The following is a 27101-nucleotide window of genomic DNA, read 5'->3' on the forward strand; positions in this document are numbered from 1 at the left end:
AAACTTATAACAATTTGGAAATGCTTTGAGCTATACCAGAGTAAAATTGATCCTAATATTTTTTTCATCAATAACCTAGGATACTAGACTCAAAGATGACTATTAAAAAAGTAGCTTCTCTTATTTAGGTTAGTGATAGGTTTATTACTTATAAAAAAAATTTCTGTCATTGACTAAGAATGTAAAAAAATGTTTTATCTGGTGAAGAATTTTCTTACACTACTAAACCATAAGAAATTTAGAAGTATATAAACAGTTAAGTTTCACTACATAAAAAAAACCTCTCACCTTGCTGTTACTGAATATTTGCATGGTTTAGTAAAATATGCCACCTTTCAGGAACAACAGGAAAATATGCACAAAAGAACAATAATTTAAATGCTGGTTTGCAGGAAAATAATTTAAGTCTCTTCCTAGCTTTCCATAAGAAAACTGAATGTTTTGACAGTAACATTGACCCAATTGTCTGAAAAGGAAACAAAGGCATTTGAAGACTCTTTTAGTTATAGTCTATAACTCAAGGAACTCCATTGAAGTGCAGATCTCCACAGAACATGTCTTCCGGGAATTAGGTAAAACTTCACTGACATAATTTGGATCATAGTGGAACATAGCAGTTGTTAGACATGTTTGTCTGCACTGACTTTGACTGAAATGTTGATTGAAATGTAATGTAGCATTTCAGAGCAGAGAGATTCAGAGGAAAGAAATCGAGAAAATTCTTTTTGTCATGAGTTTTAGTAGCCTGAATATTAATCAATTAATTAGTATTAATTGATCAAGGTTTTTCAAGTGCTTAAGTGCGATGTTGAACTTGGTCCAAAGGAGTCCAGCACTGGCTGTCCCTCTGCAGCAGAGCACGTCCTTCAGCAGCTGGCAATGAAGAGGCATCTGCCTTTGCTTTGCACTTCTCACCTGGACCAAACCCATCATTGGACAATGCAAATGTCTCCTGGGTGCATGTTGAACCTAAGAACACAGATAGCAAACTGAATGTCCATCAGCAGAAATTGAAAGCACAGGTGTGGCATGAGCAGACAAGGACCTATCACACTATTTGGGAAACAAGTGCTCACCAGCTCAGTAGCTGGGCTTGCACTGCCCCTTGGTAAATGCACTTAAAGACATCTGTAATCATGAATAACAGTGACTTTAAACACTCCTTGGCAATCTCTTCCACCCTTTGTAAGCACCTATTGAGGTTTATGGGACAAAGAGCTTTACAGAGAGCTCAGTTCCCCAATTTTAATGTTAGTTTGGCTTTCCAATTCTTTTCATTTATGTTGTATTTCATTCCTATTTTTGTAAAGGCAGATTCTCCAAGTATCTTAGTTGCTTTCCTCTTTAGCTACTCTGTCACACTTTTCATCACCACTTGTCTTTCTTCAACACTTTCACTCTCGTACTCAAGAGCAAAATAAACTTTTTCCCTTTGTCTTCTAAATAGGAATGAGCAACAGATGTGTTCTTAAGCAGAAGATTAGAGATAAGAATAATATTCAGAGTATGTAGAAACTGTTTTCCCCTTTTATTTACATACAAACAATATAACACAAGCAACAGAAAATTGTTTGTGAACTTAATCAAAAGTTCAAGATGCATTGACAAATCCTAGCAGATCAAGGAATAATAGGTGATTAGTTTTGGTTTACCATCCATAAAATGCTATACAATACTCAATATTCTATATTTTGGAAACATTCAGTATATTTTATATATCTCAAAATAACCTTTTACCACAATATATGAAGATCAGCATGAATTCATTCTAGTTATGGGTTCAAGTTATTTAGGTAGATTAATAGTTAAATGTCATTTAACTAATGGCTAAAATCTACTATTAAGGATTAAGAAAAATGTGATTAAGTATGACAAGTCATAACTGAAATGAAAAGACATGATCTAAGTAAATGGTAATATCTACAAAATTATCTTACCTGTTGAACTCACCAAATGCCTCCACATGTGATATTACATAATTTTAAAAGGAACCTAACACTGACACAGGTTTTGGATAAACAATCAGGACTGTCAAACTGGCAAAAAGAATAAAAATACATAAGCTTAAGACTGAACATTAAAAGTGGCTGTTGAAAAAAAAGCAGATGTGGAAAAGTATCAAAGTGCCATAAATGAGAATATTAACAATACAATATGATTTAGCGTTACAAAATATCCCTGAGAATTTCTAACTTAATTTCAGAAATGTAGGTTGATAAGGATGTAAGGAAAATAATAACTAGAGGTCTAGAAAAGCTGTGATGTTGAAGAGATGATGATTTTGGAGATAGTGATAGAGGGGTACGTTGCCATTGGAAAAACCACAGGACTTGGGAATATTCTAGCAGTGACCTATGAAAAGCTATAGTGGATACTATCATATAAGTAGTTCTCTTAATTACCATCATGAGGTTTTCAGTATTTTGAGAAATTGCTTGCCTTACAAAAGTGCACAGTAAAGTCTTGTATCAAGGATATGATGTGAACAACAAATTTGTTTTACGAGAATAAGACTATTGTACATTTAAATGAAGTCTATGAATACAAAAAAGATTCAACTATTTAATAGGATTCTGTTAGCATAGACCTGCCAGATGCCTAAGAAAAACCTCAACAACTTTGGAATTTCTGACTCCAGTATCTAAATCAGAAATAAAAATTAGCTAACTTAACCATCTTTTTCTCCTGGAACAAGTTACAAAATCCATTTTTCTCATTCACAGTCTAACTGCATGTGTCATGCTGATATTGTAGAGCTCTATGATGGCATTATCATGGCTCTGAACCCAAGTTATCAACCTTGTTTAATAGCACAGACTGTTAGTGCATGTTCAGTATTGCTATTGGGGTCATATGGCTTCTGTTCACTTTGAACAATGAGCAGAGCAAGCTATTTCTAAAGGACATGCTGTGAGAAATAAAGGATTTAGTAGATTATTAACACTCTGTATATAGCACTTTAATATCAAGACCACTTGCTTGCTCATCCCAATCTTGACAGTAAACTACAGATTAGCAAACTAATATCGCATTCCTATGTAATTCATATTTTCTGTTTGTTATTCATATGTTATTTCTCAGAAATAATTTTCAGAAGTAATTGGTTGTTCCACTTTCCTTTGTACTGCTAAATCATCATGGTTTGTGGGAACTCAAACTAATACAGGAAGGACTGCTGATTAAAACTTTGTGCCTCCGTATACATTAATAGCTATTTTGTCCAGCTGGTCTTTGGTCAGAAGCAACAAGCCAAACCTGATGTTTCTCAATTCAGGTTGCTCTTGAGCAATTGAGATTAAGGCCTTTGAATGGATACCTGTCTTTCCTGTACCTTTCCTTAGTGTTATTGCAAGGGCATGTAAACTGGCCAATGTGCACAGAGCTTTAGTACTTTTTACTTGCTTTGTGACTTCGGTGCTTCAGAATACCTGAAAGTTTTTCCCTCTGTAATAGGCTGTGTATGAGCTAATCTAGTTTCTTCAACTTCCCCATGTAAGTTAAGAAAACAGGCCTATCTTCATTAATTAAAATTTATCAACTGGCAGATATCCAAGGCAAGGAAGTGTCTTGCATTAGAATCTGTTGCCGTGCGAAAAATACCCAAAATATGTCAGAGGTGGCATATTCCAGAAAAATACAAAGAAGGAAATTAGAGCTGTTTCAGTTAGAGAACGAAAACAGACTTTTTTTCCTCAGAACTTTATATTTCGTATAAAGAAGAAAAAGAAGGAGGCCAGAAACAAATTTAGAGGAACAGGGACTGAAGTAAGCCTTCCCTAAGAAATGTAGGACTCAGGAAACAAAGATTCATGTTGTACAAAAGGACCATTAAATAACAAATCAAGTTAAGTTACTCCTCTCTTCCTTGTCCCTATACTCAATAACAGCCTTACAGAGTTTTGCCAGTTTCCCATATATTTGTATAAGAGATATAACATAACAATGCAAGTTAAAAACATATGCTCAATCTAATTTTTGGTGCAAATTTTCACTATTTTCAGATTTTACAGTAACAGGAGGATGGAACTAGATTTTGCATATTGAGCAGACCACTCCTTGCAATAAAGTCTCTTATAAATGTATGTTTTTCATACATTACTCATTTTTCAGGAATAAAGGTTAGTAAAATTAAGTTCTTGGACATCTTGTCATTACTGAATAGCCTGAACTCTGAAAATCATTGTTCTTTTGAAGGTATGACTTATCATTTTCTGAAATCACTGGAGGGGTTAGTAATCTCCAGTTTGATTTTTCCAGCTCTTTAATTTTCACACCAAAGCAATATCTGCATGCGCTACAGTCAACCGGACATAGTGTAAATGGATTGTTCCTTATCAAGTACTTTAGTATGAACTTTCTTTAACATTTGGAAATAATAAAAAATAAGTTACAAATATCTGAACAAAACTACAAAGCTTCTAAGAATGTAACTTCGAGTTGTTTTGTACAGTGCATAGGCTTACGTTCTTGCAAAACAACAAAATATGTGAACAAATATGATATTTTTCAAACTCAAGTAGTGAATTCACCAGGAAAAAAAAAATATTCTTCACAAGTACTCAAGAAATCAAATCAGTGGTATCTTCTTGACTAGCATAGTAGCTAGAGCTATATTTCCATAGATTTTTACAGTTTCTCCTCACTTTTCTTTATTAAATGCTGCCATCCAAATACTTGGCAACTAGTGAGAAGAGTCACTGAAGTACATATATTTGTTCAGTGAACTGATACTCTCCTTTGTATTTAGGATAGGTTCGTAGCATCTATTTACTCTGATAACAAGCAACAGCTTTAGTTTTGTTAATTTTCTAATTCTTTAATTCTAATGCCTTTAAAAACTCTGCTGCAATGTGTGATTGTTAATGCTTAGTTTGTTCTCTACTATCTGTTTCTTCTGAGAGTTTCCTTTGCACAGATATATATATGCACAGGACAACAAAATATTTAAATTTTCTCCATTTATTAAAGATAAATAGAAAATACAAAAATTGTTGATGCATAGTCTTGAAGAGAAGTCAGCTCTGGACTATTACAGTCTTGTCTGAACTATTAGAATTTGTTACACATACAGTCAAAGACTGAGATCCTGGCTAAATTTTAGTATCTCTACATATATATCTATATATATATGTTTATAGCATTTATCATTCCTCCTTTCTTTTTTCCTTTACTTCTGCTTCAAATGGTAACTATTTCACTGACAAACTTGATTGCCTGTATTAGCCATGCGACCATGCAAGCTTGAACAATGATTTCTAACAATTAAAAGAAAGTTTTATTTAACAATGCTTTATTCTTGTGCAATAAGGATTGAAAGACGATCTGTAAACTGTCTCATTTTAATTTCAGGCAGAGAACACATAGGAATCACAGTCTGCATAATCAAAATTAATTTTTTATACAATATAAAAGCTTTGAGTCATCATCATTTTGGGACTGAATTACTAGGATAAATGCTGACTTCTGATCCATCCTTTACTAGAAGATATTCATGAAAATAGTTATATATAAAACATAGCTCATAGAAAAGTATGAATAATTTTACTCTTAATAAGCACAAATTTTAAGTTGTATATGTGTGTGTTTATATATTCATGCACATGACACACTTAGATGTTTTAACCTCATATCCCTTAGTTAATTGCATTTTAATTTCTTGTTAGCGAAATTTATAATTTTAATATTTGTATTGATCCTGGCATCTTTAGTCCAGGAATAAATGCTATTGACTGGAAAAAGAATTTAAATAAAGGATTGTAGGGTTATGTTCAAAACAGTTGTGAGGTGAAACAAACATCCGCCAGCTTTATGATGAATACTGTCCAGATTTTCTTTTTTTTTTTTTTCAGGCTGAGAAATGACACAGGTGAAGCTGAAGATGTATATGAAATATGAAGTATCTGTAACTGTCCTTCAGACTCATAATTACTCCAGATTAAATATCTTGTGAGCCATGTATGGGTATTCTGGTGAAGTACCATAGCTAATGGTAACAGGTGTCAGAGTAGATGACTAGACTATGGGCCATTATATTACACAAGCATGAAAGTATCCAAATTGTGAAGGTGACTTCTTTTTTTCAATATATGCAATGTCTATACATAAAAGCACAGTAAAACCAGAGGAATTTAAAGTTCCTTGCTTTATGGTAACATAATCTGCTTATTTTTTTAAGTTGCGCTGTATGTCACTTATGTCACTGAACTGTCATTGAGAGAGCTGTTTCCACATTTCCCACCATCCCATTCAGGTCAGTTATCTATAAACTTAATACACTAACTAGATGGATAGCAAAACTAGCACTCCAAGCCAAGGTGATTTCACAGCTTCTCTTAGCAAATTAAAGCAGTACAAAAATAAGCTAGGAATTTGCAATTTAAAATACTACTGTAGAGAGAGTGAGAAAAATCCTTTAATTTCCTGCTTCCACTCTGTGTTACTTGTATGATCTTAAATCACATCATATGCAACTCAGTGTAATATAATATGGCAGAAGCTGACCCTGTGTAACCCAAAGAAAGAAATAAATCTGACTTTTGCTCCGAGAACAGGAACCAGGCTGGTCATTTCAAGGACATTCACACAGAATCACAGAATGGTTGAGGTTGGAAGGGATCTCTGGGTGTCATCTGGTCCAGTACTCCTGCTCAAGTAGGATCACCCTGGAGCAGGCTGTCCAGGACCATGTCCAGATGGTTTTTGAATATCTCCAAGGAAGGAGACACCACAGTCTCTCTGGGCAACCTGTACCAGTGCTCGGTCATCATCATAGTGAAAAACTCTTTCCTGATGTTCAGAAGGAACTGAACCTGCTGTATCTTGGTTTGTGCCTCTTGCCTTGTCACTGGGTACCAGTGGAAAGAGCCTGGCTCCATCCTCTTTGCACCCTCACATCAGGTATTTATACACCTTGAATGAGTTCCTCCCTGAGACTTCTCCAGGCTGATCAATCCCAGCTCTCAGCCTTTCACTGAATGAAAGATGATCTAGTTCCTTGATGACCTTAGCGGTTCTTTGCTAGGCTCTTTCCTGTGTGGCCACATTTCTCTTTTGTGTTCAAGTATTACTGGTACAAAAACTTTACATTTATACTCCCTACTGAGGGTTTTGGATAACAGTCAGATTAGAAGGGTTATTCCTTGTGTCACATTCCATAACTAATTTAATCTGCAGCTTTATAAAACTAAAATCAGCGAGACCTTTGCAATAAAATGCTTCACTCAGTTTTGCAAGAAATTTTAATCTCTAGGCTTCCCATATTACTTTGTAAATCAGGGACATTTTATTATAATAATGACCTCTGAACCACACTTTAAAGATATGGAAGGTTTTGTTTAGTATTCACAATACCTCACACAATACCACACACATTTTATAAACTTCAACAGCCTATATTTGAATTATCAGTGTAAACACCAAGTCAAAGAATATTTGCTGTACCCTCTGATGTAAATAATTTTGCAAATAGAAGAGCAATTTAAAAGAATAGTAGGAGAACAGGTATAAGGCTACCGAGTGAGTTTACCTGGCTAGTAATTGGACATAATTTGAGTGACCAAAATGAGGAGAATCTGATTTGCACAACATGCAGTCCATGAATTCAATGACATTGTGGATTCCAAAGGGGTCACATAGCCCAGAAGTTATGGTCACTTCACTCGTACAATAGGCCATTGAACGTGCCTACAAGACAGAGTCTTCCTGGCTATGCAAGTCATTGACAGCTTTATAACACAGTATGTCACTTCACCCCACAGTTAAAGAAGTGCTCTTTATTTATAAGAACATTATTAGATAATTAAATTCACTGGGACTAACTATGAAGGAGAAATTCTGCTGGTACTAGATCAGCATATTACATGAATCACTTAACACTTTGCTGTATTGTGAAATATAATGAAGTGGTAAAAGACGGAAACAATAAAAGGAGAACAAAGAATAAGATACTAATTCTTATATTAGGTGTTTCTACAATAGATACCCTTACATACTTCCTTTTCTACCTATCATATCAATGAGATATGAATCTGAAAATAATGAACAGAAATTAAAAGAAAAGTATTAAACAGGAGATTTTAACCTTCTTAAATACAAGGACTACTGTCAAGAGAATGGAGAACAATGATGGTGAGTCTCCAACCCTCAGAATATCAGAGAGAGTGCAAGCAAGCACTTGATAAAAGCTGAAAGGCAACATTAAAATTATAACCTAGATAACACTTCTTATCTGGGAGAGTGGACAAAACAGAGCAAGTAGTAGATTTTTCTAATGTTCCTTTTTAGAAGGTGTGTTCTTGCAAAACATATTTCATCCAGAAAGTGACGTTTTAATTTTCAAATAGGTACAGATGCCTCCAACTTAAACGCAGATAATGATATACATTGCATTTAGCTGAACACTACAAAACCACTGTTAGCTTCATTTGCATTACCAACTACTCACTTGTTCCATATGTCCACATGATATCTATGAAAGCTTTGAGGTCTTCATTTTTCTGTCAGAGGCTGTAAAGATTAGTTAATGTGTTTTTTCTTTCAGCATGAAAAAATATATTTCCATATGCAAATTCATGGTTTATTCAAATTCATAAAGCCAGCTACAGAGTTTTTGCTGTTAGTAGTAGAGCAACATATGCCCTGCATTTTCTTTTTACTATCTGGCCTCAAAACTGACATTCCTATCACCTCAACATTTGCTTTTCCACTATAAAAACAGTAGAATGCTTTGTAATAGGAACTACAAAACCACACTTCGCTTTCTGTGTTCCTATTGTTTGCAATTTTATTAAAAGCCCTTAAAAAAACTTTAAGGGAACAACACGGTATAACCAGGAGAAAAAAACACAACCCAACAACAAATCTATCAGCAGCATCTTTCTCTTGTCTAACACCATCTCAGCATTGTCAACTGTATGAAACTAGTACTACTATAGACAGGGTAAGGACAGGTTACCTGTGATTATGGGGATAATGAGGAACACACTGAGCTTCAGAGCAAATGGCAACAGGTGAAGACTGTGGTTGAAAAGTCATCCAAAGTTGTGGTCTGGGTGAGTACTTGTGGATTAGGGAGTTATCTAACAAGTTTAGCTTCTCAAACCATTTTCCTGCTTTTAATAGCAACTTTGAAAACATATCAGTAAGCTTCAGCATGGGTTAGGGTCTATTTTGGTTTTATTTCCTTTGGCACAGAGTGTGCAGATTAAAAATGCTTATGAGACTGGGTAAGTAAAATTGGTTGTCTCATTTCTGCATCAGTTGAATTTTCATCTAAGCTATGATTTCACAGACAACCACTGCACTCGTTTATGTCTGTTCAGCTGCTACTTCAAGGCAGCATAGGATTTACCAGGCAAGCTTTAATTTTAGATCCAAAACATGCTGGATCTCAGAAGAACATCAGCTTGACACTCCAAACTGGGATGAAGTTTCAATGCAAAAAACTATATAAAGTAATAAATAAATACTAATAGAAGAACAAACCCAAAATAAAAATAAGAATGCATCTCTTTTCTGACAGGCAGATATTATATAACTCCACATTTTTAAAAGTATTCTGCTTCCTAATTTGGAAGCTTAAAATGTATTTTAAAAATATATCATGTGGAACGGGAAAGAAACATAATTAGTATTAGTTAGAATCTGACTGCTACAAATCTCTGCTCAACACCTACTTAATGTGTGTATAAAACTACATATTTTTCCAAATAATGCATACTTATATCTTTTATATATGTGCATACATACATGTAGGTATACCATTATAAAATCTCTTCATTTTTTGAAATCCAGTAAAATTCTAGTTTCCCCAGACCAAACTGTTTCATACTAGACAATGCCAAAAAAGCATGTAAATGAATTGTTAAACACAGAGGCATCTGAACCTATTGGAAAGAACATTGATTAGGACAAATTATAAATAGAAGAAATTCCCTTTTTTTCAGCATTCCATGGTTTAGGACACTTTCAGATTCTGCTTTGCTGATAACATAATCTGAAATGCACATGAGAAGCCATTAGAAAAAGCTTAGTTTCTGTTTTAACCTGTTAGGTTATATGTAGCATGTGCTGCACAGAGTTACAAGAAATCAAAAATACAAACAGGTGAGATAATAGTGACTTTCTAAATGCTTATTGTCATGGAGGCACCCCAAGGTTAGTTTAAGGGACAGTAGGGTCCAAAACAACTTTTATTAAACCAAACGTGCAAAAGTGCATGGAAAGTAGATACACTAACAATCCTGTGAGGGTTAATTTTACACGTGCTTGTATTGAGCACAGAAAGTATGCGTGCAAATGTGCACAGAAAGTATCACAGTATCACACAGTATCACAGTATGTTTGGGATTGGAAGGGACCTCAAAAGATCATCTAGTCCAATCCCCCTGCTGGAGCAGGAATGCCTAGGTGAGGTCGCACAGGAACATGTCCAGCCATGTATAAATACACGTACAAATATGCACAGAAAGTAGATACACTCGCAATTCTGCAAGGGTAAATTTTACTCACACACATGGCAGCAAGACAAGCAGAGTCTCCATCCCGGGAGTTGGGATGCATCTGGCTCGTGCTCCAAGAGATCCGCGCAAGATGCAGAGTCTCGACGAGAATCCTGGTTTTTATAGCCTGATCAGATCTGACTGTAGGCATTCCAGAAGCTTCTCTGCACCCCCACACTGGCTGTGGGGTACCCCTGAAGCTTCCAAACATCCCCCACACTGGCTGCGGTTGCCCAGCGGCTCCCTGGCGCCTTGGCACTCCTTTCTTAAGGGCCCTGGCCAGGGGCTCTGGGGGCAAACAAAATAAGCTGTTAGCCTCAAGCAGCAGAGAGAGAGACGGAGATGTGTCTACTCCTTCCATATCGAAGGAGGAAGGGGGAGAGAGGGGGGGGGGTTGCATTGTGCCACACTTATCTATAGGCATTTCTTTACATTGTCATAGCTGATGGGTTCTTTGACCATCTGTCCTAAATTACACTACAAAAATATTCCCACATAAATACTAGATATAAACTTTCTATCTTCCCTTTCAATAAGTCTCAGGAATAGAATATTACTTCATTGCTACTTATTATTGAATTCATGGCTTTCTTGGTCTGTCTTACCACCCCAGCTATAAATGAAAACTCTTTGTTTTAGCCAATACTATTTTGCCAAATTTATTAAAATTCGTTAATTGTTTTCTATTCTTACAATTAGAATTCTAGTAAATAAAGAAAAATAAAATGCATTTTTACAGGTTAAGCCAGTAGTTTCCTGGCTACTGTTCCCCTTTAGACTCTCAAACAGTACTGGACTCCATTTTAAGATCTTAAAAAGCAGTAGAACTTTATAAAAATAGTGTAAAAATAAAGAGGCTTCTCTATAGAATTGTGAAGAGGATGGCAAATCAATACAAATGTGGAAATGCATGGGAAAGGATACACTTCTAGTATGATGCAAAAAACAAACAAACAAAACCCCACAAACTAGAAAGGGCTGAAAAATATTATAAAGGAAAGGTAAAACAATTCAGACAAAATATGAGCTTTTCTGCACAGAGCAAGAAATTGTTTCATTTTCAGGCTCCACTTAAAGTTGTAAAGCCAATGTTTCACTGCAAGAGCTTTCTTTTAATTTTTTTTTTTTTTTTTTTCTTAGAAAAGAGAAATCCAAGATTTAGGCAGCACTGTAATAGTTCAATGGGTATGAAAACATGCCAGAAATTTAATCCATTTCACATTCAGAAGCTCCCGAAGTTAAGAGCACATTTGTTCATATCTATATTCAAATTTGTTAGACTTAGTCATAATTTCTAAACATACTCCATTTGCTGTAGAATAATGAATAAAAATTATGCAAAGAAAATATTTAAAGAAATTTTCTTGCACATTTTAAGCCTGTTAAAAAGTTGAGTTTGAAAGACATTGTCACCCAGAGGGATGTGTTTCTTTTTATAATAAAAAAAATCATCACAAAATTGTAGTAGAGCACATGTCAGTTAAGTTACTGTAGGCAGAAAAATTTGTACCAGAACTCTTCCTTTGAATTTTTGTAAGGCTAGAAACCTCAAACTATTCATATTGTAGAAAGTAAAAATATTTCTAAATTCAGTGTGTTACCTCAACTCAAAGTTAAGATAAAAAAAAAAAAAAACAACAAACCCCACAATGTTACCTATCTGACAAAACTATTCATATTTAAGATGGAAGTTAACTGAAGCAATTCAGCCATGGAAGACAGAAGCTTGCTGCCAGCCTCCAAATTCAATACCGCTAAATTCAGTGGCAGCTTATACAGGAACTACTGGCAACTTTAAATTAAGCTCTTCCTCCACAGTTCAGTTATAAGAGAGACAGACCCAGAAATGAGTAAAGCTACACCAAGTCATTAAGCCTTTTAATGCCAATGCAAAAAATTCTTCCCAGGCCTAGACCCAGACTTTGTGCCCTTTGCCAAAGTGGATCCTCTCATGGATGCAGACAGAAGCACTGATCCAGAAACTAACTGTAGCTTGGTGATCCAGTCCTTGTCCTAAATGTACTTTGGAGGCTACAAGTAGCATCAAGTCTTAAAATCTGCCTAAAACTTCCCTTCTAAATCTAGGTATAAAATAATGGTTGCTTTCAAGTTCAGACCTTTTTTCTAAGTCTAGCCTGTAAACCCTTAGCAGATACACAGATAAACCAACCAATTCCCAGCTACATCACTGAATCAAGGGGGTCATATGTTGCAGGACCTAAGTTGTAGGAGATGGTAGCACTTCTTCTGGAATCCATCTTATGACCAGGTCTGGGCCTTTATCTGACCCAAACAATTACTTAAACTTCCATGTTTGAGGTGCAGTCCCGATCTATTGTGTTCACTCATGCTGGTAGATTCTTCTTGGCTTATTGTGGATTTGCTTGGTAGTCAGTGACATCCCCTTACTTTCTTTTTAGCACCAAGCACTGACTTTCCACTTGTAAATGCAAATTCAGTTATTAATAACATCCTACTCCTCCTAGACTCAGCCCTTATCTGGACAGACACTTAAACCTAAAAGTCCAGAAACATCCCTGATAAGCTCGCCCTAAACATCCTGGATGGGGAGTAGTTGACAGGACAAAAAACCTTGATGGGTGTAGGACAAAGAAACAGGAGTCAGCAACAACTGTTCTAGGAACTGCTATCCTACACCCATTTATATATCTACACCAAAAAAAGGTATAAAAATAACCCCAAACAATTCACTATCGATCGAAAAAGTGTGATTTTGCACAACATCTCCTGGACAGACCAGTCCCTGGCTGGGGACGTTCTTTTCTTTTGGTCTATAAGGCTATGTTAGCTGTAAGAGTGTTTTTACAGACGCCATTTTAGCACACAGAAAAATGACACTTGTCTCCCAGAAGAACTATAAGTGAAGTTTTTACCCCCTCTTTTTACATTTTCTTGAGAGGCACTTTCATTCCATCATTTTTGCTGTTTTTCTACACGTTGAGATCCTTCAGACTACAAATGAACTTGAATTTGTACATTATAAACTAAGCCGCCATAGAAGTACCCCTTCAATTTTATAATTTTTTTGATGTATGGTCATAAACAGCAACTTTGAAAACTGATTTAAGTTTATTTTTATAATTTCATATATAAAACCAGTTCTCATTAACTTTTTTAATCTTAGGTACCCTTTAGGTATCAATGTACATTTTGGTACTGGCTCAGGTTTTACAATTTTGAACATTTATCAGGTAATAAAAGAAGAAAAGAATAAAGGGAGCTGTGAAACCAACCAGACCTGCATTGTGTCCCACCTGTAACCCACTAAAGAACTCTGATAACTTAAAGAACACGGCATCTTCACTGACTTGTATTGTGTGCCCTGTTACATGCATGGAGTCACCGTTAGTAGTGATTCCAGGAGCATAAGGAGGAAAAATGCCCTGTGAAATTCAGCACCTCATTAATAACAGCAGATTGTTGGGTAAGAGTTTTTTTAATGCAAAGTCCAACTACAGTTCATTAAGTAAGAATATCTGTCTGTCATACATTGACATATTCACAAAGAGTTACTCAAAATTAGGTTATAGTTCTGAATCAACTGAAATTTGTGTACTGGAGACATAGTTCCTGATAAACATTCATAGAATTGGATAAACAAATGAAACATTGTTCTAGCAATTTACAAGATTTTCCTACATGGGGGAAAGGGGAATCACCCTGCCCATTATCAAATATTTTTTTTAAATGTTCCTCAGTCATGCTGTCTTCATACACATCTGTGCAGAATGGGGCTTTTTCATTAGCATCATTTGCTTTTGTCATATTACCATTTATAATATTTGCCACTCCAGAGAAACTATCTTTAGGATTGTATGTTTCACAAGCTAATTTTGCTTTAGATAAGTATATCCCATAGGTCAAATCTTAGTCATTATAAGCTTAGAAACTTTGTTCTTAAAAGGTCAGTTACTTAGAAGGCAAAAGGACTATAATTTAGAAATGGGAAATAAATGAAAATGAAAATACTAAAACATTTATCAAGTGCCCTTATGGCTTGAAGAAAAGGATTTATATTTTAGACAAAATAAATAAATTATGATTACTAATAAAATTTAGAAAGCACAGTAATGGGTGAAAACCAGATAATCCTAATAATCTTTGGAAATTAAACACAGGTATGTGCAATATTAGTTCCATTTTGACACTCTGTAACCAATTATCTACAATGCTATCACACATAATCCAGTTACTAAGAATAATGATTTTAAATTTCAATACCTAAAAAACTAAAACAGCTAAACCACTATGAAAACTGTAAATCTCTACAATAGTGCCTAAACAAGGATAACCCAAATTTCAGTCATTCCATATAGATATGCTTTATATCAAAGAAATTTGTATACTTAAAGCAAATACCTAAAAAAGATTGCATTTATGTCTATAAATATGAGTAAGCTAAATCAGCTACCCTTTCATCTCTTCAGAGCTAGTCATAAGTGTACAAAATTGGGAATAAATTAGCCCTAGCCAGTTTTTCATAGACTTTGAGTTCAAGTCCTCACTCTAGTATGACCTGAGTGATTGAACCAAATTAAAATAGTTTACCTGTGCTTTAAATCCAAAGCGTACACTGAATTTTTCAAATGACACTTGCCTTTGCAATGAAGAAAAATGACAATGTTAAAATTTGAAATAAAGTTATTTAAATATAAACAGTACTGTTTCTTAATAAATCATATTTTAGCCAAGCATGAGAAGCTACCTAGCTTGTAATACTCAGGTCTTAGAAGGACTCAGAGTGTAAGACTGCTACAGGGCAATACAGATGAATGGCCATTAAATACATTTCATTCATCCACCATCTATTGTTTAGTTCCGAGACCACTGCACTTGAAATATTTGAAAGAACAAATTTTAGGCATATTCAGAAGAATAAGAGCATGATGACCCCACTAAGAACAGACAAGATGTAAAAAAAAAAAAAAAAAAAAAAAAAAAAAAAAAAGTATCAAGAATAAAATAAAGCCTCCAAATTCAGACTGATAAGAGAATAAGATACTCAGGAAGGATGACAAAGAAAGCTTTGTCTGTTCTTGGTGTGATCTGTCTGGAGGCTTAAATAGCAGAGGGATGTTCTAAGAAGCGGTGCTTTCTTGGAAAAATGGAACAATTCTCTTTGAAAACTTTTGTAAAAGGACGATTTTTACATAAAATAAAATCGATAGAGGTTAATTGGTACCAATTCCATCCTGAGAAACTCAGGTGATGATGTAGCAACCTCTGTGCTTATAAAGGCCAAGAGCTACCGCAAAACACTACCAAAAATGCCATGCGGACCTTAGACAGGAGAAAGCACAAACAGCTTGGGAAAGACTAATTATTACCAATGTGCTTTCTCATTCTGTCCCCAGCAACTCCAGGAAAGAACAACTGTGTCCTGTTCTAGAAGAGGACAAAACCAACAAACCACCACTCAAGAGTCCCTGTAACCTGAGAAACAGTTTTATTAATAGACCAAGCACACGACTCTGCCATTAATTCCATTTCTACTCCCTCAGCCAACATCATCTTGTTTCTGTAATTTGGTGCTCATGAGAAGTTTCCTGTGCTGTATTTATGTTTTAATATGAAAAAATAAAGCAAATAACATGAAATAAAACTGACCCTGAAGAAGAAAGACATCAGTTTCTTAACATCTAGCCAAGTATGCTAGTGTTTGTCTACTTCAAATTAAATTGACTTTTAGAAGTTCAGATTAGTGTAGAAAATTTCCATTGTTTTAAATATAAAGCGTATTTTCTCATGTCTCGCTACAAATTCCTCTTCTTTTTCTGGTTGAGACAAACAATGTCTTTAAAAATTAGAGAACAGTAGGAATATTAATGAGAAGGGAGCATTGGATGTCTTTATCTGGTGTAATTTATACCTTACTGTTTTACAGAAGTACAAGTTCCTAAAAAGTACACAGGTACAAATGCCTAGGTTTAATTTTCCTGCTAAAAAAAAAAAAAAAAAAAAAAAAAAAAGTGTTTAGTCCAAATTCTACTGTGTTAAATACAAAAAAAAAAGTACAATTAATGTTAGACTATATTCTACAGACATATAATGCACAGAGAATGGACTAAAAAGGCACTTTTAGAACAATTCAAAGGTGATCTGTGCTTTTGACATCTTTTCCTTTCCTCGGACAGATAATAAAGTAAATAACTATAACATTTACATAACAATGTAACATGAGGAGAAGGTATATAATATATCAATAAGGAAAGTATTTTTTTTTCCTTGTGTGTCTAATGGGTTATTCCTTTATAAATAACTATAAGTATACAGCTTAATCGACACACTATACATTTACCAAAGTAATAAACATTCTTAAAGACACCTTAGTTAGCTGGCAAAATTGCAAAGTAATCTGTTGCCTTTTTATCCTTCTATTTAAATTTCCTACACAAGGAAGAATGATTTGTAGGATCCTTTGTGATAATGCTTTGTTAAAGCAATGCTTTAAAGCAAATATGCTACAGCAATCTGTATCTCATTTTATTTGCATATTTAAGCATGCATGGGCCAGAATCCGAACTCTCATAATTCAGTAGCTGAAAGCATCTCTTGCTCTTTCACGTAATCAGGTCCTATCACATTAAAAATGACTTCTACAAAGGGACTGCACAATTTCCTCAGTGCTAACTGCATTGTTACAGGCGAAAGTTGGCTTTTGAACAATCACATTTAAATTAATACATGCACATACAATTATTATGCGTATGTGACAATGTGCAGATGGAAATTTTGCAATAATGTTCAAAATTTAATATAAACAAGAAAGGTTTTGCAATCAAGCAAAATTGTAGAGTCCTAGAGATAATAAACACACTAAAGTAGTACAGTATTTACATTAGACATTTTTCACCATTTTTTCTTACAAACAAGTGAGTTGAATAAGCTTTTTTTTCCCCAAGGCCATACTGCAAGCAAACAGATTTAGGAAGAGTATATGCAAGCATGTGGGTCTCAAAGACTCAAATATTTCTGATATTTCCTGTTTGATTACGTGTGTACTTTCACTAGAAAGATAGATTCAGGGGTGAGCTCCAGTAACCGGTATTCACGCACGCTGGTTCCGATGGATTGTTGTTAGTATGGTAGGTAGCTAACGTTAAATGTCAAATTAACATGAAATATAAAGATGGCAATATGTTGAAATTTGTATAATACACATTGGAATGAAAAGGCTACTCAAAATTGATCCTCCAGGGATAATAATACATAGTACTTAACTTGGCAACACATTTTATAAATTTAATGCCAAAAATCTAATTTTAAAGATGTAAATCAGAGATCTGCTTCTCTGAGTAAAATATGCACAGAAAATATGGACCAGAAAGACATACTATACAGCAGGTATCACTGAATAAATTATGAACTAAACATGGTGAACATATAAGGAAAAATGCAGAAAGTATTTGGCTATTCACCTTCCCTAATGTATTTGCTAAATACATAGTATTTACCAGTGCATAATAATAAATAGCAGTAAATTAATCTCATTATCTACCAACAAAGATGCTTGTTACATTAAAGCATGATATGTTTCCATTAAAGCTTTTGCAGACTGAATAGATACCATGAGAAAAGTCTTCTGTGGGAATGTGAGAAGAGTACCACTAGAAGATGCTATTTTTATTTTATTTTTTTTTTAAATTATTCACTCTTGGAGAAACTTCAGTTTTTTCCGAAGTCATGAAGTGCTACACATGGAAAATGTTTTCAGCAGAATATTTTTGTAGGAAAAAGTCTGGAAAAATGTTTGGAAAAAAATTCTGGAAAAATATTTGGAAAAAAATAAAAGTTCTGAACCAGGAAAGAGGACACTCAGCCAGTACAGGAAATCCAGAAGAGATTAGTAGCTCTGGCTCACACATACTATACAGAAAATTAAATTTAACAGATGGAAGCATTGAACGTGCCATGCCAAAGGCAAATATCATTAACATGAGGCTACTTAATTGTTTGGAATAGAATAAAGCTTATTCTCTGACCCAACCTACCAGCTACTCCAGTTCATTTCTGTTTCACTACCAATTAAAATTATATTTCTAAAACTAAAACAAAAAACAAACAAACAAACAAAAATTAGTTTGAAAGAAAAACTATTCTATGAGTAAATATATTTTTGGCTATGGATACAAGAGAAACAATAGATGCATGCAGAACTTAATTGCTCAAACACTAATAGCAACAAATTCCATTAAATTTGAGAACACCACTTTTTCAGGGAGGATTTATTTTCCAGTTTGAGTAAGTTACTGCAAAAATTCCTTTCTATTCTAAGCTGAACATACCTGTAACTATATATCACAGTTTATCTATGAATTATATTTTGGGTTTCCCCATTTTGAAATCATTTAGTGCTTATGTCATACATTTAAATCTGGGGGGAAAAAAAATGTAACAGGCTGCTAAAAGTATTTCTGAACTGGTGTCATTCAAATTGCAAAATAAACATTTGACAATCGATGAGAATGCCAGAAGAAAACATTTTTGTATTAATTATTGTTTGTGGTTGATTGTTTTGTATTTGTACATTCAGAATTTTTAAAAATATGTATTTTGAAACCATTTTGTGAGATCAATTCTTAATTTTTATTTTCATTCCAAGTTCTCTTTCTTAATATTTGCTTTATTTGCGTAGTACATAAGTTAGATCAAAGGCTATTTGGAGAAGGGATCAGGCCTATTTCCACCGGTGTCAGTCATGGTTTGTCATTATCAATGAGGTCTCCGCTTAAGATCAGTTTCTATAGAAACCACCGCTGATGTTGCTGACATTTTTTTTTTTTTTTGGTGAGCATTTGACTTTTGTTCTCATTGCTCATTTTCTCTGTACAACTTTTTTGTTGTTTTATCTTGCACACTTCAGGAATGTGGCAAAAACCAATAATAAGATCCTGCATCATCTATTAAGATGCTATGGATTCTCAGAGATCTGATCTACTGAGAAAATAAAGAGTGTGTGTATACGGCAAATCATTTCTCAGCAAAATATTTGCTTTGGAAATGGCATCATCAATAGGAAGAATTTCAACACCAACAGTTTAAAGAAACCAAGTCATGGATAGAACACAGTCAAATCACATTCTACAGTGCAATAAGCAAGATGTCAAGAACCACAAAAAGAATTAAAGACACATGATCACAACAAAATGTATAAAGAGAATGTATGTACTGATAGATGATACTACTTGGCTAATAGATGGTATTACCTTGCTAAATATCTGACAGATTGTAGAGATATCAGAAGAGAGTGTTTTAATTCAATAAACCAGCTGCAAACTAAACTGGACTATGTTGGCTCTGTAATCACTGAAGATGGTAATGTGCCAAAAGTATTGAAAATACAAGCTATTATGTAAATGTCTACAGTAGAAAAACATAACACAACTGGAATAATTCCTACGATTTTTCAATTATTTGGCCAAAGCCAAATTCATTTCAAGCCTTGTTCAAGCTACAGTCAAGCTCTACTCATCAGCCTCTGAAAACAAAAGTTCCAGAAGAGCTGTTCTAACAGTGGTGGTGGGTTTGTTTTATTTGGTTTGGGTTTTTTTCTCCCAAGGAAAAAAAAATCTCCCACATTATTTACAAGCCTCCATTTAAAATTAAGGACAGATTTTTGATACCTGATAGGAAGATACGGTAGCAACCAAAGTTCTCAAGTTTTGCATCAGAACAACAAGACAACAAGAAACAAGGAAATGAAAATACATTTCTTGGAACTACATGGCAATTATGGGTGATCCAACAAAATTTCAGTACTACGGTTTAAGTGAAAGTGTGTTGTATAATAAAGCACTTGAAACAGCCATCAGAAAACTGTTCCATCAAAACATATATGGATATACTTGCTGAGGTTGGGGATAAAAACTACAGAATGTTGAGGGACAAGAAAATACACCACTTGAAAAGAAATAGCAATTGTAGATGCATTGACAAATTACATTTAGTCTCAGGATTTCATGAAATACACCACTGACAAGGAATGTGCCTTCCCTTTCAACTCAGCACTGACTTATTTCAGGCAACTGTAAAAACAGAGATGCCAACTACAATACTGTTACAACATGCCAAATATATTAATGACTAGGTGGTCTGAAAAATAAAAGGATTGTAGACAATGACTTTACCTGCTCCAGTGGCAGAAAAATGTACCATCTGAACTATTTAGAAGGAAGAAAAAACCGTAAAGGAACCTTAAAACACTTGACAAATACATTTAGAAAACTATCATGAAGTCTGAAAGAACAAACTTATCTTTCCAAACAAATTAGGTTCTGTTCCTTTAGCAACACATCTGAAAAGACAACAACTAAGCATATATCCCACTACTTGTTCTCAAAAAGTTTGTGGTGAAAAAATAATCAGATTAGCCCTACTGAACAGAACAGCTGTTCACAGAAGTATGGATCATGTCAGGTGATATTTGAAATGCAGACAATTAAAAAAACCCTATGCCTCTTCTCCCCATCAACCAAAGAGAGTTGCTGAGTAAACTTACCTACCATTAGTTAAGTAAGACATTCAGAATTTATGGTAGACTGCAACCTACAAAGAAAAAAAAGTAAATTAGTAAGCTTCCAATGAAAATGTAAGAAGATGTAACATCACATCCAGCCCATTCACATTCAATTTTCTAAGCAAAAAACAAATTCCAAGATCTTACAGAAGAATCTCGGGACTTTGATACAGCTTTTAAAATGGTTATTTTCTTATGCATATGTATAGCTAAGTATGTATAGGGCTTACACATATGTTAGTGAACAGAAGACAAAAGACAGCTCCAACTCAAGCAAAGACAATGGAAGTTCTGCATGTTGTCTTGGAGCAAGACTGGTACTTAAATTTATTGCTAGAGGCTTTAAGAGTTTTTGCTAAAGCATTCCTTCTTAATTGGGTATAAACACTAAAGAATAAAGATAAATAATAGCTCACATTATGCAGACAGTGTAAAAAAAAGGAGCAAAAAATATTTTTCAAAGCTTCTTGAGAGATTCTACTGCAGTAATAAGTTCATGATCAAGAATTAGAAATAGTAGACCTAACTAATCTGAACAGTAATGCTCCAGATGAGACAGACCCAATATATAAAAACAAATCAGCAGTTTTACTGTTCATCATATCAGGTCTGCATCAGATATGATCCTCTGCAGAACGGCTAACGGAAACAAACAAAAAGACATAGTAATTCCAACAGGTAAGTGTACCCAAAACCTTGCTAACAGCCTGTATTGTTGATAATTTTACTAGATTTGAATGACGCAAAAACATTTCCTTATCAGATCTCAGCAACACATTTTTTCAACGATGACTACTAAGTTAGGCTTTTCCTCATCCATAATTTCATCAAGAATTGGAACATTTTGGGTAGGTTTTCATTGATGTATTTATTTGTAACTTAAACCATTTTTCATTCCTAACATATTTCTCATTTGCTGAAAGTAAATTTATACTACAATTGCAATATCATTTCACGTCAGATAAACAGTACATAACTTCAATAACTTTATTATTCATCGTGCATCATACCAGTTTTGGCACTACTGTGATTTTTTGTAAACAGATTAAAACTGTATTCTCAACATAAATACACATGTTAATGCAATTTCTCAGATATTATTACATCTCTGTGCAAGTCTTATGAAATTTTCCATTTCCCCTACTCATAATTCAAAGACTTGATCACATTTTCTTTCAATACCATGTAAATAATAATGTCAATAAACTTAGTCCCAGATTACAGTTTCACTTGCTGGGTGCTAGTAGCTAGACCACATGATTCTACTTCTTTGATAAGAGAAAGTTTTTCTTAAAGTATTTCCTACAAAGACTATATCTCTAATTATACCTCACATAGCGCCTATTCTAGCACGTAATGCATATAAAATGTTATATATATACATACATGAATATATAAGTTTACACACACAAATGGAATCTAAAATTAATACTATTAGAGCCACAATAGATTGAATAAATATATATACCATGCAATAAACTCATCTTAGGAGGGCATTCTTATTTTACTCCTAAGCAATTACAGTGGAATTTGATTTATTTGATATAAGGAAAATACAGGAAAAAACTGTACATTTCTATTAATATGAAAAGCAATGAAATATTCAAGCAAATCAGTGTTTTTAAGGATCTGAATACCTGTTGTTTGAGTTAGGTTGCCACTAAGATCTGCAGAAGCCAGATCTCTTGAGCAAGATAGTTTCAGAAGATGCAATTGTTTGACTGAGGTATAGTTGTTCAATCTACAGCAACCTCCAAACAAACTAGACAGTAATAGAACATGAATCTGCTGAAAAACTTGGAGGGTTTTTTTCTTAACTCAGAATCTTCAAAAGCAAAGGTTAAAAACGCAGCAACTTTCACCCTGACTGAACAGATATTAATGCAATGGATTTGACAGTAAGGATGTTAACATTTACAGAAAGTCAGGAGAGTGGACTGCTTTTTTAAATTTTTTATTAACTTCCTCAGTTCAGAAAAAGAGAACTCACTTTTCATTGCTCTAGGAGACATATATCAATAAAAATGAATTTGGACAGACCGTGGGCTTCTGTAGACTCCATAGTTATACCTCACACGTTACTTCTGCTGGTAATTAAGTTGGCTATTTTATTACACCAATTAAAAAAAATAGTTTAAACAATGCCATTTTTATTATTTTGATGGCACTCAACTTACCAGGAAGGTCATTCTGGAATTATTTTTTCTCCACTTATCTCAAAAAATGTAATCTCTAAACTGGAGTGAGAAACTGAATTCTAGTTCTGTATCAAACCCTAGATTTTTGAAATATCTTTAGAGATGTGCATATGCACATTATCTGTTTAAACAGGAGTTGTTTCTATATAATGAAATGTGCATTGAGACCCCAAACAGTTTTCATAATACATCACGACTAATACCAAAACAAGCTCTTGCCAGAATTTGAAAGCACACTTGTGCAGATAAATGATTACACACTTCTCCCAAACATAGACAAACCACTAATTCAAATCATCACCTCACTAGCTTTTAGTTTGCATTAAACAAAGAAGAATTAATGTATAATTCCCACTGTGGCTTTTTTATACTCCTTTAGTTGCCAGATTCAATGAGCACACTACAAAAATGTTTAGACCAAGACTGTTGGATTAGGATAGTCACAGCCTCCGGCACAGCTACTCATTATGTTGATCTAAGTTCATAGTGTGCCTTAATGATGAGTTGGAAAATCCATCTCGTCTGAAGTGCACAACCTGGGGTTATATTTAACAGGATTCATTCTAATGCATTCTGCCTCCACTTGTTATTGGTTTTCTTGGGAGATTGAGATTTCCACTAGAGGAAAAAGAACACCCAAGAAGAAAAAAAAGGAGACTAAAACAACCTAGGCCTTAAGGAGGAGAGGCATGCTGTCACCTTTAAACACATCAGGTGCTTAGGAGAGCTGGTTTCATGTCTTAGCAAAACATGAGTGTTGGATATATCTGTATTTTCCAGGTTTCACCTCATACCAGGACCTGGTATGAGATCCAGCCTAGAATGAGTCAGTAGGATTCTTTTAGGCAATTTTTCATACACATTCTGAGCTACTTTAGTTTTCTACAAACAAACAAAATACTGCTACACACATATAATATATGAAGCCAGAACAAAAGCATTCCATCCAAAGATACGTTGGTTTCAAGCAAAATCAATTAGTATACCCACCACACTTTGTTGTTGTTGCTTTTCTTTTTCCATTCACATTACTACCATGTTGCACTCTTCTGGCTACTGTTCAATTCTAGTTACATACCATCTTCTCCAAACGTCTTTGAGGTCAATTCCTTTCTCAAGTCTTTTTAACAGGAATGCTTCCTTTCAAAGCTAGCATGCATGTCTAGAAACATTTTCATGGTCTGTGACTACCCTGTCCTACAATATGTATTTCAAAGAGCTAAAATTGAAGCATGCTACCATGGAAATCTATGAAAAAATGCTGGTTTTGATGATGGTTGCAAAAAAATTATTTGCAAAAATACTTTTGCAAGTCACCTCCACTAAGTCATCTGTTAAGAAGTATATTACAATAAAGCTTGCTTAGACTATTTGAACAGAAGTCTCACTCTCCTCTATTCCTTTCCCCTGTTTTGCCTGCCTCTTTTTTCCTCTTATTTTTTTTCCCCCCTATTATTTTAGTAACTTATTTTTCTAGATCTTTCACTGTCTAATTTTGGACTTTGGCTAACATAAAAATCAATGGGGTTTTTTTGTTCATTTATTTGTTTTTTCTGTATATATGAAAGCAGTGCCATTTCAAGCAAGGATGAAGGTCACACAACAGTTATTTTAGCCATATAGAATACAACCAAAGTCAAATTTTATTTAAATTACTTAAAAATAAGAATCTACTCTGTATTCTCACTTCCCTGGCATTACTGTGGGGTATTCTATTATATAATTTTAAAAATTATGGTTCAGGCTGATTTACCTTGAAATTTAACATAAGAAAGGAAACAAAAAACACAGACAAATTGCCTGCTTTAGGAATATGCTCTTCCAGTAATACAGATGGTCAAGATTTCCAGTTACATTGAGAGAGATCACAAGAGTTCTATGAAAGAAAATAATCCCTTGGAATTCTTAATATACTTTTCTTAACATAATGCAATCTTCAGGATAACAGTTTTTCCTCCAATGAGCTAGAATTAGTATGCTCCTGTAACCATAGTAAGCTCCATGTCTACAGCTTCCACATCCCTGCAACTTAAGCCAAATCTATTTATATATCTTTGAATGTATAATACGCATTTATACTTTTATATCTATATTTTACATTCATATTTTCAGATAAGTTCAGCATGACACCTCACCTAGAGTCCAATTGTGTTTCCTAGATAATTTGTACAATTTTGTTCAGTCAAGTGCTAAGTAGTCCATGCTTTCAGGAACATTAAAAAAAACCAACTACTATGATCATATACCATGGTCTCTAGAGATACAGTCAAGCATCTCTATGAATATGGAATAAAGGCTTTGTATCTGCAAACATAGGTTATTTCATGTACTTTTCAATGATGTCATATATGTTTAACAGTGCTTGAATGACCAGGATGTAAACAAGAAACAAACAGCCACCAAAACAAAACCCACAAACCTCTGCTTGCTTCTTCCTTAAAGTTCTAAAAAATTCCCTGTAATTTTCATGGTAATCAGACACACACAGCATTTCAAAACAGAAATGGGAAGAACACTGGGAAGCTGGAAACAGAGCACAGAAAGATGAATTAAAACAAAGCTGGTGGCTATTGGTATGTGGGCTATGTTCAGAACAGCAAGACATGTCACTCCTTTTAACAGGAAAAAACTCTTCATGTCATAAAAATGCAATAACTTAACATTACCTGACATGAAAATAATTCAAAAAAAACCTACAAACCTATGGTTAAGCATCTGTTTAAAACTTGTATTTAAGATCAAATCTCTCTGTTGTACCCATTTATGAATTAAAGTTCTCTCTTTACTTCTAGTTATCCACATTTCTCCAGCATATCAATTAAAAGCCTATTAAAAATGCTTTTTCTGTAAGTTATTATTGATAGTAAGTAGCAAAGGTTGGTTTTATATAATATTTCATGGATATCATCAACTATGGGAGGCTTTTGTAGCTGTAGCTTCTTAGAAGAGAAACATTTTCAAAGGAAAACCCAATTAAAGTGTATGTATTTAGTTACCTCCAAAAATTTTCTGAAGTAAGTCTTCAATTGTTTCAGTAAGGATAATTTTCTTACTCATTCATCGTGATCTTCATTGAAGAACTTATTTCTTAAAGTAGTCCAAGCCCCTGTCTGTCAGATGGACAGTATTCTTTACATCTACCCTCCTATTCTGACCAAACCTATTCTACTTCTTGAATAATGTATCAACATTTCTGAAACAAATCTACATTCTTCAAGTCGTATGTTGTCAAATTCCATTTCACAGCTTCGTTCACACATTCTTTTTGTATTTCAACACTACAAATGGAATAGTTATCCTCCCCTTTCCCATTTCCTCTCTTTTTCTCCCTTGTTTGTTCAGTTTCTAGCACTCTTTGCAGCAGATTTTCTTTTTTATGGTACCTACAAGAGCAGTTTCATCCATTTCCCTTTTTGCTGCCTGCAAAACAGAGTAATATTCACAAAGTAATATTACAGAATCCTAGAAAACTTTGTGTTGTACTATCAATGATAATACTCAAAACAGATTTCTATTCTGCTGCTCTCAAAAAATAGATATCTGAACAGTGACACTGAAGAACAGTGAACTATTATTGATGAAATCATTTCAACAAATTGCAGCCCCCACAGATAACCATTATGAGGTGTTATACAATATGAAGGACTCCTATATTCTTCCTTGGATATACAATACCATTCCTGTTTATCTCAAATATTCTGTCGATTCATATGAAATTACCCTCAAGACAAGGTCATACAAGTCAAGATGCCTTCCATTTGGTGAAAACTAAATGTGAGCTTCAGGCAAGTCCAAAGCTTCTGTATATGATTCACAAAGCCTAAAACTGCCTTGCCAGGACCAGACAAAACCTCTCACCAGCTGGGC

This window comes from Nesoenas mayeri (assembly GCF_963082525.1).
Source record: "Nesoenas mayeri genome assembly, chromosome: 4".
Classification (NCBI taxonomy): domain Eukaryota; kingdom Metazoa; phylum Chordata; class Aves; order Columbiformes; family Columbidae; genus Nesoenas; species Nesoenas mayeri.